The sequence below is a fragment of the Papaver somniferum genome, unplaced genomic scaffold, assembly GCF_003573695.1.
Source record: "Papaver somniferum cultivar HN1 unplaced genomic scaffold, ASM357369v1 unplaced-scaffold_132, whole genome shotgun sequence".
NCBI classification, from domain to species: Eukaryota; Viridiplantae; Streptophyta; class Magnoliopsida; order Ranunculales; family Papaveraceae; genus Papaver; species Papaver somniferum.
In genome coordinates this window covers 22,213,588-22,226,811 of record NW_020622381.1, presented here as the reverse complement: position 1 = coordinate 22,226,811, position 13,224 = coordinate 22,213,588, and positions in this window count along the sequence as shown.

Sequence of the window (13,224 nt, the reverse complement as noted above, 5' to 3'; positions counted from 1 at the left end):
GTATTTATTAGGAGTCTTAGTCTAGATATTTAGGCACCCTGATTCTAGCACAATTCACATGTGATAAGAAATTTGCACGCGCACGATCTACCAATACATGTATGGCCTCGATCTTCAAGGTGTTGGATAGGAAGTTACGATTGCCAATCACTTTAGAATACTGAACGAAACTTGACTAGCTTGTTCTTTGGTTGGTTGGGATAGAAGGTGGAGGTTACATTAAGAAAGACAACCATCGAATTTAACTGGGTGCATCAAAAAGGGCTACCTCTTGCAAAGTGTCATGTAATCTTTGTTTCTTTTTGTATGTATCAAAAGTGTTTCCTTATCAAAAAAAAAAAAAAAAAAAAAAAAAAAAATCAATCAGAAAAATACAAAAAAAATCAAGTATTTATCAATTCCATCATCTCTTGTTCCAAAAATAAAAGAGAATAGTCAATGTAAATAAGAGTCATGTAAAGAATTATTTGTGTTGTTTCATTGTAATAAAGCAAAAGGGTGTATGCCATTGATGTACAACGCGAGAAATTGTGAAATACCTCCAACTCATTCACAATTCTCGTAAAGTCCGGACAGCTAGCTAGATTTCGACCTCAGTTCTTAGCCTGAGAAACTATCTCTTGGTGATTAGTAGTCATGACTTCAGATCTTTCTTTACACATGTGTAGATACACTTTACACTCTTATCACATGTCCTTATTTGTTATCAGTGCTAGGATTGTGCCTTCGATAGCTAGATTGACATCTCCATTTTGCTGTGAGCTTAACTGTTTTGCACATGTCACGTTTGATGGAATCTGAGCTTATATTTTGTCCTTAGGTTTTGTAGGCACACCTCTGGTAAACCTTCACGAGACTTCAACTCGTCCACTAGGGACACTTAGTGGTTTAAAAGGCTTAGTGCATACGCTAAATGCATTCGAGAGACCAGCGACAGTGGTATAGGTAGGATTTCCTTAGTTTGTTTTTACTTGAGGACAAGTAAAATTCAGGTTTGGGGGTATTTGATGAGTGCTAAATAGTGCATATTTATATATATTTTTGTTGGCATTTAACTCATCTTTTGTGCATTAATTCTACATTTTATCCCATATTCTGTATTTTCATTGTTTTCAAGAATAAATATTTTTCTTACTTAATTTTGCATTCTTAGGTAACAAATAAAATCTGGATGAAGTGCGGAGCAAAAAGAGCAGAAAAGTAGTGAAAAGCCGGGAGGAATTACGCAAGGAAGCCGCGAAGAATGTTGCGCGCAAGACCAAAAAGCTAGGAATGGGCTCAAGAAGGAAGAATTGTTCTTAAAGAAGATATGGGCTTGGCATACCCAAGGCCCAAAACCCTTACCCAAATCCATTTCCTTTATCCATACCCATTTCCATGAGAGCCGTCAGATTGGATCCATTTTGTCATCCAGCGGTCACCTCATCACTGTGCATCAAATCCCGATGATTCCGCCCAACACTACAGCACCTAACCTAATCTAGCACCGTTGACTTCGTTGTGTTACACATCCAACGGTCGCTACAAACTGCTTCTCTCTTATCCGTCCGATCTACCTACCATCTCCATATCCAGCAGCTCAGCTCGCCAAACATCGAACCAGATGCTCCCGCTTCACACCCTAGCACCAAACCCTATACTACCACCCAAACACTCCCTCCTTCCCAAAACATCGAACTCATCTTCTCCACCCGACCATTTCCAGAACCACCATCGCCTGCAACTCCACTGCCACCACCAGACCTCGAGCTCCACCACCACCACAACCAGCCGACCAAGAGACCTATCGAACCCCCTAGTCTATCTCTCTCCCTCGTAGCGTCTTCTCACATAGGTGCTAAGATTAAGAGAGGCAGGCTTAGGGTTTCGCTCCAAGATAGGGTTGCAGTGCAAAGAAGACGAAGAATAGGGGATTTCGAGCAGCGTAAAGCCAGTACAAAGCATGGGTTGGGTCGAAATTATCCAATTGGTATGTCAAATTTTATTTTCCCCAAAAATCAATTTAGGGTTATCAACATTAGGGTTTGTAGAAATTTTAGGGATTTGTAAAACTATAAAAGGGGATGTGTAGGAGATGTAAAAACTGTTCTTGGACTAGCCAAGTTTCCCCCTAATTGGGTTAGGTTTGATTTTAATTTCATTGTCAATTTTCATCATTTGCATATTTTTCTTCTTGTTCACTGTGTTGTGTTTGATGTTGTGTAATTGTTGATGTGTTGTTAGTTTAATGCTCCTGTTCATTTGTAATTGTTCCTGTTTAGTTCTAGGTGTTAGCATGTTCTAATTCACCACTAGGGTGAAGATGAAACCTTAATGCCACTGTGTAGGAGACTACAATTTTGGCCTCTCATCACTTTGCTCTCACATTGTATGTCAGGCATACATTGTAGTTAGGATACCCCTGTGATTGAAAGTGCAGCAGCCCATGTTAATTGATTATGGTCCAAACCTCAGACTAGTTATGCTCTAATCAGATAGCTAGTACCTTGGGAGGATAATTTGGTTGCAATTGGAATATCCGACTTAGTCTAGGTTAAGAGGTGGAATCAATTCCCTAGTTTGCCATCAACCTTCATTCTCATCCACAATTCCATCTTCTACTGTTTAACTTTGCTTTCTTGTTTTCTTTCATTTGTTTTACTTTCACTTCTCATTTGCTTTACCTGCACTGCTGCATTACTACTTGCATTTCTGTTTTGCACTTTCTTTACTACTTGTTTGACCTGCAACTCTGTTGCATTTCTGCTTTGCATTTACTGCACTGCTGCTACAGCTCTGTTGCTACTGCACTGCTGTGCATTTTCTGTTGCTTCTGTAGCTTCTTCAGCTGCTGCTGCCTCTCTTGCACTCCTGCTGCTTGCTTTGCTCTCCAAGGCTCACTTCACTCCTGAGCCCAAGTCCAATTCAGTGAAACCAAAGGCTAAAGGCCCAACCAACTGAGCCCAAAGCTCAGTTCACTCCCAAAAGCCTCTGAAGCCCAGTTAAGGCCAAAGCCTAGTTCACTACTAAGCCCAACTCACAAGTGAATTGTTAAGCCCAACGCTCAAACCAGTTTCCAGAACCAAAGCCCATTTGCACTTCAAAGATAACTGAGCCCAAGCTCAGTTCATTTTATTTTTAACAAACCCACTAAGCCCAATTCATTCAAAGGGCATTCAAACCCATTAGTACTCAAGCCCAATTTAAGCCAAAAGGCTTCTAAGCCCAAAGCAAATCTAGGAACCCAATTAGCTGAACACTCCAAAACACACCCGATCTCTGTGGATCGACCCGTACTTGCACGAGCTACAACCGACGACCGTGCACTTGCGGTATTACTGTAGGCCCGTTTTTATCGCTTCAATTATACACATCTCCGGGCCCACCACCGTCCAATCTTTCGATTCTATATAAAACAATTACTGAAATTGCTTAGTATTTATGAGATGTGCTGTGGTATCAGCTGAGAGACTACACATCTACATACACTCTGAGAGACAGCCTTCTCAGTCAGAGATTTTATGGCATGAGATTTCATGCGAGACATGAATCTCCATACTCGTCCGATTGCCGGATCAGGAGCATTTATAATTACTGAAATTGCTCAGTATTCATGAGATGTGTCGTGGTCTCAGCTGGGAGACTACACATCTACATATACTCTGAGAGACAGCCTTCTCAGTTAGAGATTTTATGGCATGAGCTTTCATGCGAGACATGAATCTCCATACTCGTCCGATTTCCGGATCAGGAGCATGTATAATTACTGAAATTGCTCAGTATTCATGAGATGTGTCGTGGTCTCAGCTGGGAGACTACACATCTACATATACTCTGAGAGACAGCCTTCTCAGTCAGAGATTTATGGCATGAGCTTTCATGCTTTAAATAAGAGATATGAGTCTCAATACTCATCCGAATGCCGGATCTGGAGTGTGGTCTTACAATTTTACCCTTGTCGAAAATCCACCATCTACATTAAGTCCCCTGCTTAGTGAGGGAAAATTATGTTCCTCAGTCAGCATTGAAATGATGATTTTCCAGGTACATACAAAAATAAGTAATTTAATTGAACTTATAAGATAAAATGTTACCGGATTTAGACTGAATGAGCAAACCATGGTTCTAGCGCAAACCCCAGTGGCATAATAGAGCGTCATCCAGCGAGCATAAATTGGTGTAGAACTGCTGATTTGATGGTGGAACCTTGGTTGGTTTAGGATTCACGGGTCCAGGCCCAAGAAAGGAATCCGTTTTAGCGCGGACGTTCGTTCGTCCGTTCGTTAGTTTAAGAAACAAACAAAATAGACCTGAGTCTAATGATAAAAATTTTGTCTATGAGCTTTCACGAAAAACAAAATTTTATATTTTTAAATATGTGAGATTTCACAAAGTGGAATAAACTCTCATTTCAAAGGTGGATGCTCGTACGAGAGAATTTTTTGAACAAACGTGCGTCTGTTAGTAATAAAATTTTATCTTGGAGCTTTCATGAAAATTTTATCTTGGAGCTTTCAGAAATCTTTGAAAATATACTCTCGCTTCAAAGACAGATGCTCGCGCGAGGGAGCAAATATATATATATATATATATATATATTAAAACTTACGTGAGTTTCACGTTAAAATATATACATTTTGTAAAACCAATGTTTTGATTTTGAACAACTGTTAAAAGTAGACAATCATAAATGGTGAAATAATGTCTATATGTAAGTTTTCACAATTGTAGAATGGACGTCTGTCCAATTTTTGAAAAACCAGTGGATGTTAAAATTCACGTGAGTTGTCCACGATTTTATGAACGTCAAGTCATGATTTTGAATAATGAATTTTGCTCGTCTTTGCAGGTTTGAAGGAACGAGCAAGTTTTCGAAATTCTGACGTTATAATCACTACAGCTAGTGAAATCGTAAATAGGTAAGAGTTGGATTGTTACCATTTTGTTACGCGTTTGTTATTGGTATATCCATGACTCCATGTCTTTCGCCTCAGATAGTGGTGACTTCTGGTTACAACCACTCTTCTGGCCCTTCCTGGGAACACTCCAGAAATATCAAGTCAAAGATGAAGACTTCTGCAGATGTTCATGCCGAGGTGAATCAACCTTTCAGAGACGCTGGAAAGATGATGCATTGTATGTCTTTCGATCATCTGGGAGTCATCCGTGGTATAATCAACGCTTTCTTAGACTTAGCGGATGCAGAAGAGAAGCAGGGACGAGATGAGTTATTACTGAAAAGGAAAGCTGAAGATGAAAAGCTTGCATCTTTTCAGCAAAACGTCGCCGGCTTCAGCAAATGAGACTAGAGGATAAAGATGAAGTCTGATCTCGCGCGGAAGGCATGTCTTCTGATTCAGATGTAGATCAATGAAGAATTTCGTCATAATTCGTCATCAAAAAAATTCAGAAGTCAGGTCTTCATTGAAAATGTTGTAGAATCTTCGTCCGATGGCGGATTTTCGTGATCTACCCATGTTTCTTCATCTTCAGAAAAATTTCAAGCTTTAACATAGAATTTTTTCGGCTTTTGAGCACGTTTAAGGGCCGAAATTTACGAAACAGTAAACTTCCAGGAGACTTCCAGAAATCTTTCAGCTGGCATGTAGTCCAATGTTTCAGCCACATCTCTTTGCTCTTTTATCCAATTGTTGTGAATTTTGGATATGTTGTAGAGGACATCTATGCAAAGAGAATGGTATATGATCCATCCCTAAATTCTTCACCAATTTATCCTAGATCCCCTCTTTGTGCAAGACAATGTAAAATCGTCTCAGACGAGCTTGTTGTAAAACGCCCCTGTTGTGTCTTTAGACCATTTTCTTGTATCTTGAACACTTGATGAAGGATTTCAATGCCATTTATTAATTTTGAAATCTGGACCCCTTGATTGATACATGAGCATGGTGCTTGCAGTTCCATCTTGTTTCTGTTAGTCGTAGAAACATCACTTCGGAAAACCCTGGTCACGGGACCATAGCTGAGGTTGCTCTCGAGAGGGGATGATGTAAGGACCATGGTTTCATGTCCCAGTGGTAGCATTCCTTTTATGATGAACGATTAGCACATGAGATTCTGGTGCCACAGGTCTTGGACTGTGAAACTAATTGTCATGATCAGTGGACCGCCAGTCCCCAATATTTTGTTAAATCTCTCATTTTCGTTTTCTCTTCTTCTTGCAAGACTTGGATAGAGGACCCAGGTAGAAAAATTGATGTAAAGACCTAGGTGGTCAAAATTGGAGGTACCTTGATGAAGTACTTGGTGGAAAGACTTGGTGGACACCGATCGACTGTGGAAGTTATGAATCCCGTCTAAGAATTGTTGCTTGCATGTTGTACGCTCTGGAAGCTGTAGGAACCTCATACAACGTCGGAATTCGATGCTTGACCCCAAATTTTGAAGCTAAGAGACTGAGTTATCACATGAGAAAAGAATCTCTCAATTTGGATTTGCAGAGGTCATCCAACTAAGCATGCACATTTGTAATTTATAATCCCGTACAAGTTTTTCAGATTTCGTAGACCTGGCGGTAAAGGCAATATCTTTCATCTCGTATGTCCGACCTTTTGGTATGTTGTAGCAGAGACATAAACGAACATATTTTGTTGAGGAAGCATTGTCCCATTCCTCACCCATTGGTACGTTTTTGTAAACCCATGGCTTGAAGCATGTTGTATCTCATTTGTAGAGGAGATGAGAACATCTTGTAGAAGACTTTGGCTTGTGCATGTCCGTCGTGTAAGCTTTAGGAAGACTTTGATGCTAACATGTTTTCATGTCCACACGTCTTGATATGAGTCATTAGTGCTTGGAGAAGTATGATCCATCGAGTAACACTTACAGACTTAGGTTGTAGAGAATGGACAGTTGATGGAGCTTTGTCATGAGGATGTTGCTCTTGAGACCGTTGTTAATGCTAAGATCTTGATTGAATTTTCTCCAGACATTCTTGTTGATACTGAGACCATGGACATAATTCCTCAAAATATCCTTTTTGATGCCGATACCATGATTGGAGTTTCTCCAGAGACCGAGAAGGTTAGAGCCATGATTATCAACATAGTGTTGCTCCTCCATCCAGTGAGCCGCGAAGTGGCTTTGTCAGGGAATTGACGTTGTTGCGGCAAATAGCAGCAGCGTACTTTATTCAATAAGATCAATTCCCCAGTGTATTGAAGGAGTTTGTGCCAATGTTGCATCTGCTCCAGAAGTATTATCACGGGATAATGAAGACCTATCGATTGAACTTTGATCGTGTCGGTGTTGAATTAGTGTGTCACCGTAGAGATATTGTGATGAAGATAGAGGAGCTATTATCTAAGGTATACTCTTTGATTGGGAGTACAGTTTGAAGGCTTCTGAAGAATGTAGCATTCAGAGATGAGAGGTTTTTGACTTTCAGTTGGCCTTGGAGAAGTAGGTGATTGACAGTTGTTGTAAGGATTTTCTTAGATGCTCGAGTGTTGAGGCTTCACACCCTTTAAGCGTCCGATGTCGTAGGTTTTATCGTCTAGGCTTAGAGTATCCTCTGTTGATTCAGCATTCCTTTCGTTGCGGTAGTGGGATTCAACACTTGTGCGGACATCAGAGCTTTCTGATTTTGTGGTACGCAAGGAAACTTGTACAAGGCTATGGAGAAATATCCAAATTGTTCTTTTCCGTGATTGAACACCATCTCAGTAATGTATGTATCATTGAGATGCTCGATTCGGATAAATGTCAGATTCAACCACTTGGTAAAATATTGCTGAAGTGAGATTACCCACTTATAGCGTCTTGCAATAGAAGAGATGCTGGCAGAATTGAGTCCTCGTGCTAGAATAACATGTGTGAAAATAAATGACATAGACATGGGAGGAATGAGACTTTCCTGAGTACATGACCTTTGGATGAATGTCTATGCACCTTTTGCAGGTTTTTGTTTCAACCTCGCCAAAGTTCGAAATTCCTCCAAGTGCTCTGATGATGGAACATCCGCCAAATCTTCTGGATCAGAACTTTCTTCTTTGGAGAGATGTGTAACCAAAGGCGCTTTGTAAGTACCCATCTTTTCAGCGTGGATCCACGCTCGTATGAAGGACATGTCATATCCTGGATTTTCCTGACTATGTGAAACTTGGTTTCTGCCCAGGTTGAAATTATGTTCACTTTGAGAGTGATGTAGACATAAGTATTTCCGAGTGTTCCTTCAAGGTCTCTGATTGAGATGGGAGCATGAGTAGCTACTTGTCGAGTGATTCCTGTGGATCCAATGGTTTTCAGTGGAATGTTATTGATGGCGGTGCCAGCATCGATCAACGTTCTTCCAAATTCGTTTCTTCTGAGATTGACCGTGGTAAGCAGTTCCCAGTCGTACATCTCTTGGTTTGTGGCTGGAGGCTCAAGAAATATTTCTGGAATAGATTTCTTGACACGATGTGGTTCAGTGCTGTGAACATGTCTCTCCTTTGTGACTTCGACCGATAGAGCAATCCACGTTCGACCAAGGATTAAACTGCCTCTTTGATAGGTTGTTCAGAAAGTGTAAAGGTTATGATTGGGAGAGGATTCTTGTGTACTCCTTCAGTCCCCAGTTGAAGCTATTATGGATCAACCGTCTCTTCAAAATGTTGCAGTCACCTGTTAGATGATAAGTGAACTTATGAAGGCAACAGTACCTGGGATTTTTCATTTCTTCTTCAGTCAGATGCCTCCTGATGAATGTCGGTTTGCTTGCACCAAACTGAATCCAAACTTCCAGTAACTCGATCACTTGTTTAATGAAAAGAGAGATCTTAGAATCTGTATGATCATTTCCCCGTTTGTTGATGTAGGGTTTAGGTTCGTGCATTTCAAGATTGGTTATCTTTTCTTTGTGCTTCCGGAAGAGCTGGAGAAGCATGCTTGCGTTGTGACTCGGCTTTCCGTTTGATCCCTTATGCAACAAAATTTGTGGAATCTTGGAGGTTGTATTGATTTTTAATCAAATGCCTGCTACCTTGAGTCTCTCGCAACTCTTCAGCCTTTGTAGCTTTTGTTCTTTCCAGTAAAGCGGGTGCAGTAGTTGCCGATCTCTTCGCCGCTTGAAGCTCTGAGAAGGTATGGAAACGAAGATTTTCCAATAAAGCTCTGTAGACCAGGATCATGCCGTTGATACACAAGTCTACCAGTTGTTGCTCCGTGACAGTCCAGGGCCTGGACTCTGAATCTCTTCACGTAGTCATTGGGATTTTCACTGACTCTTTGAAACATTCTTCCAAGATCAGAGAGAGTGACTTTTTCTGACACAAAGAAGTACTTACTGTAGAAGGCATTAATCATTTCTCCCCAATTTTTGATAGTTCCTGGTGCGATGTTGTTGTACCAGGTGTATGTCCTGCCTTTCAAGGATTTTGAAAATTCTTTGAGGCGAACAACATGGTTATGTTCATGTCCACCCAAGGCTTCCAGGAACCGAGAAACATGTTCTCAAGCATTGTCTGTTCCGTCATACAAAGTGAAGGTTTGAGAGGTATAACCTTTTGGAAGAGGAATACTTTGCGTAGCAGCAGGGCACGGAGGCTCGTGACGATGGACATGTGATGTCTTGTCTTTCCCACAGTTCTCCAAGAGGAGTTCCAAATCTTCTCGAGTAATGAAATTTGATGATTCCTTTGCTGATGGATCGTCTGCAGCTTTGCAGACTTCGTTGTCATCCACTGTATGAATTGGAACTACTTCAGGATCAGCATCTGAGGATGTTTCTTTTCCTTTTCCTTGAGTCTTCTCTGACATATTGTCAGTAAGAGTTTTGAGATAATTGCACAACTCCTTCTGTGTAGCATCCTTGTCAGTCTGATTCTTAGCAAGAATTTCCTGCACTTTTTTGAGATCTCCTATGGTAGGCGGATTTTCTCTGACTTCCTCGGGATGCCGGCCGAAGAGGGGATGTGCTCTAGAATTGGTCTGATGACCACCGCCATTGTTGGAAGCAGGAATGGTTTCTGGAATATGATCGTTAGTGTTGTTGCTAGTGCTAGCATCATTTGTGTTAGGGTCTGCGATCGTACGTCACCTAAGATCAACCATCTTGTGAAATCTTGATATTGCAACCGAGATATTAATCTCCCACTGTGGTCTCCAATCTGTAGATGGGAAAAAACGATTTGCTGGTTTTTACGGAATTGAAGAGACGTCCGTGTGGAGACTCCTTGAACCGAGCGAAATGTTGAACCTCACACAGATGCACTGCAAGAAGGGAGTTCTTTAAGTTCGAGAGATTAATCTGTAGGACTCTGTCCTAAACCAAGAACAATGGTTGTTCCAGAGTCAATTCGGTCACAAGAGAGGATAGGTTGATCTGTAGGAGGGAAGATGAGAAATGTGTGGATCAATGGTGATCTGAGATTGTAGGTGTGTTATGAATTCAGCGTAAGAACGCTCTGAATGATTAAATTTTACTCAAATGAGAGTGATTGCTCATACGATGAGTTCCTGTAGACGAAAGATTGTCTGTATGAACTTGTTGAGAAATTGCTTGTTTAGACGAATGTTCGAGTAATCGAATCTTGTCCTTTCAATCATGATTCAGAGATATTTTTATATTACTAAATTAAAAATACCATGATCCCATGAAGTATGACAGTTACTGGAATCAGAGAGTGGGGAAGTGGGAAATCGTGTTAAAACCAGTTGCTCATCGTGCGGAGACTTGGTTAATTTTCCACCCACTACTTTGCTGACTCTTCCAACTGATTGCACGACTTTCTCACATTCTCTTCGTGGGTGAACACACGTACTGTAGACCACCAGACCAAAACCCTAGTTAATATCCCCCCATGTGACACGATTGATATCTCGTGATTGTGGAGTCAGTTGCTGACTTTATGGAAAGATGAGTCCATGTATTGCTGAGTTGAACATGATTTGTAAATGTTCTGAAACACATGAATTAAATATGCCTGCTGAGACGAGGTATTATTATTTTGATTACCAAAGACGAACAAACTATGTTGCTAAATTGTTGAATATTGATATTTGAACCAATATTCTCGAATCTGAGCAAATATTGCTGGTTCGAGCAAATATTGCTAATTCGAGCAAATATTGCCGGTTTGAGCGAATATTGCTCATTTGATGAATTGTTGGTAGCAAGACCAGATAAAATATTAATTTAAGATACTGACTGCTGGGTCGAGTATAATAAAAATGTTGATCATGGAATCAACATAAAATTATCAGTTTTTAATCTGCTCAGAATCATGTTTTTGCAGAGCCCTGAATTCAAAAACCCTAATTGTAATGAAATGATGATTTATTCAAAATCAACCGCCGAGTGAAGAAGGGACCGACTACATGGGATGATGACTCCACCAGTTAACGCCCAGATGCTCGAATGATCAAAATACCAAAGTCTCTTGAGGACCAGTTGGTGAAAGAATGATTAAATGTTGGTTTAATCATTTATTAAAATAATGCTCGTGTGAGCGACAGATAATAAAACCTAGCCATGAAAAGATGAGGGACCGACCAAGAGATCATGGGACCGGCTCTTGGTGGCCGTGGGACCAATTGATGGTCGTTTGAGCAACCCCCAATTGTTTGGAAAGAGTTTGAACCTAATATGAGTAATTGAGCAAATTAGGTTAAAATCATTAAAACGTGTGGGACCGGTTGTTTGCAAGCCCTAGGGTCACCCTTGGTCGGTCAAGGGGATGTTACCATGTCACCATAGTGTCTGTGTCTCAGTCCTGAGAGTTTCAATATTTTCTGATGCGCGTTTGAGCAACATTTTGAGAAAATATGCAGAATCCAGGGTTTTGCTAAAACTAGGAAAAATACATAAGATGATGAAAAATAATAAATAAAACATGGAATTGCAAGGTTCGGGACCGGCCACAGCTAGGGCATCGCCGGCCGGCTGATTAGCACGGACCCACACTTTCCCACTTTTATGTAATTTTGCGTATTTTCTCTGAATTGAGGGAAATCCCATGAAACCGGAGAGTTTTATGAAATTAAGGAACTTCCATGAGATGAGAGAAATAAAATAATAATAAGATAGGGAATGATGGAGTGTGGGACCGGCAATGGCCAAGGAATGGTCGGTCGGCCAACGGGCACGGTCTCAGGCACTCTTCCCAATTTTATGTAATTTTCATGATTTTGGAGAATTTTCATAAAATCAGAGAGATTTGTTGAAACCAAGGTATTTTGTTGAAATTTGGGAGTTTTCATGGAATGAGGAAAACAAAACAAATAACAATAATAAAATAAGAGGCGTGTGGGACCGGCTAGGGCATGACCGGCCGGCTAGGGCCCGGTCCCACGAGTTTTCTTAATTTTATAATATTTTTCATGGGTTTAAGGAAAATTCATGAAATCAGGGAATTTTCATGGTTTTGGGGAAAATTCAAGAAATCAGGGAATGTTCATGGATTGAGAGAAATAATAAAATAATAGGGACGTGAGGTGTGGGACCGGCCACGGCTAGGGCATGGACGGCTAGCTGGTGCTCGGTCCCGTGATAACTTTCCCTAATTTTATTATTTTATTGATATAAAGAAATATCATGAGATTAAAGAATTTCCTTGAATCGAAGAAGATTTGCTCGAACGAGAGAATTTTCATGAGATCGGGGAAAAATAATAAAATATGATAAAATATAAAATTAGGCGTGGGACTGGTCACGGCATGACCGGCCGGTTGGTGAGCCCAGTCCCTAGCGCCTTTGCTAATATTTTATTATTATTATTTTTCCTTCCTATTTTGCATAGGTTCATCGTTCATTCGTATTTTTGAAATGCTCGTTTGCGCATTCAAATGTTGGTCTGTGCATTATTGCTAAGTACACTTGCACCATTTTAGTCAGGGTTTATTCGATGCTCAGATGCCTGTGCGTTGAATATTTATCACTAACCCGTGGAATTCTGCTGGGAAGAACCACGAATTGAAGTGACGAAATATTACGAAGAATCGTAGAATATTGCTGGATATTCAGACAATTAGAGATAATTAATTTGATGGCTCTATACTAGCAGGCATGTTGTCTAGGAGCATTAATTATCTGAGGGTGAAGTAATATGAGCTTTCTGGAGCGTCATATTTCTCTTATATAGTCATGGAAAACCAGGTTGCATCCTAAACACGTTATCGCTCTATACTAGCAGGAAATCTGTCTAGGAGCCATCCAATCTTTCGATTCTATATAAACAATTACTAAAATTGCTCAGTATTTATGAGATGTGCCATGGTCTCAGCTGAGAGGCTACACATCTACATACA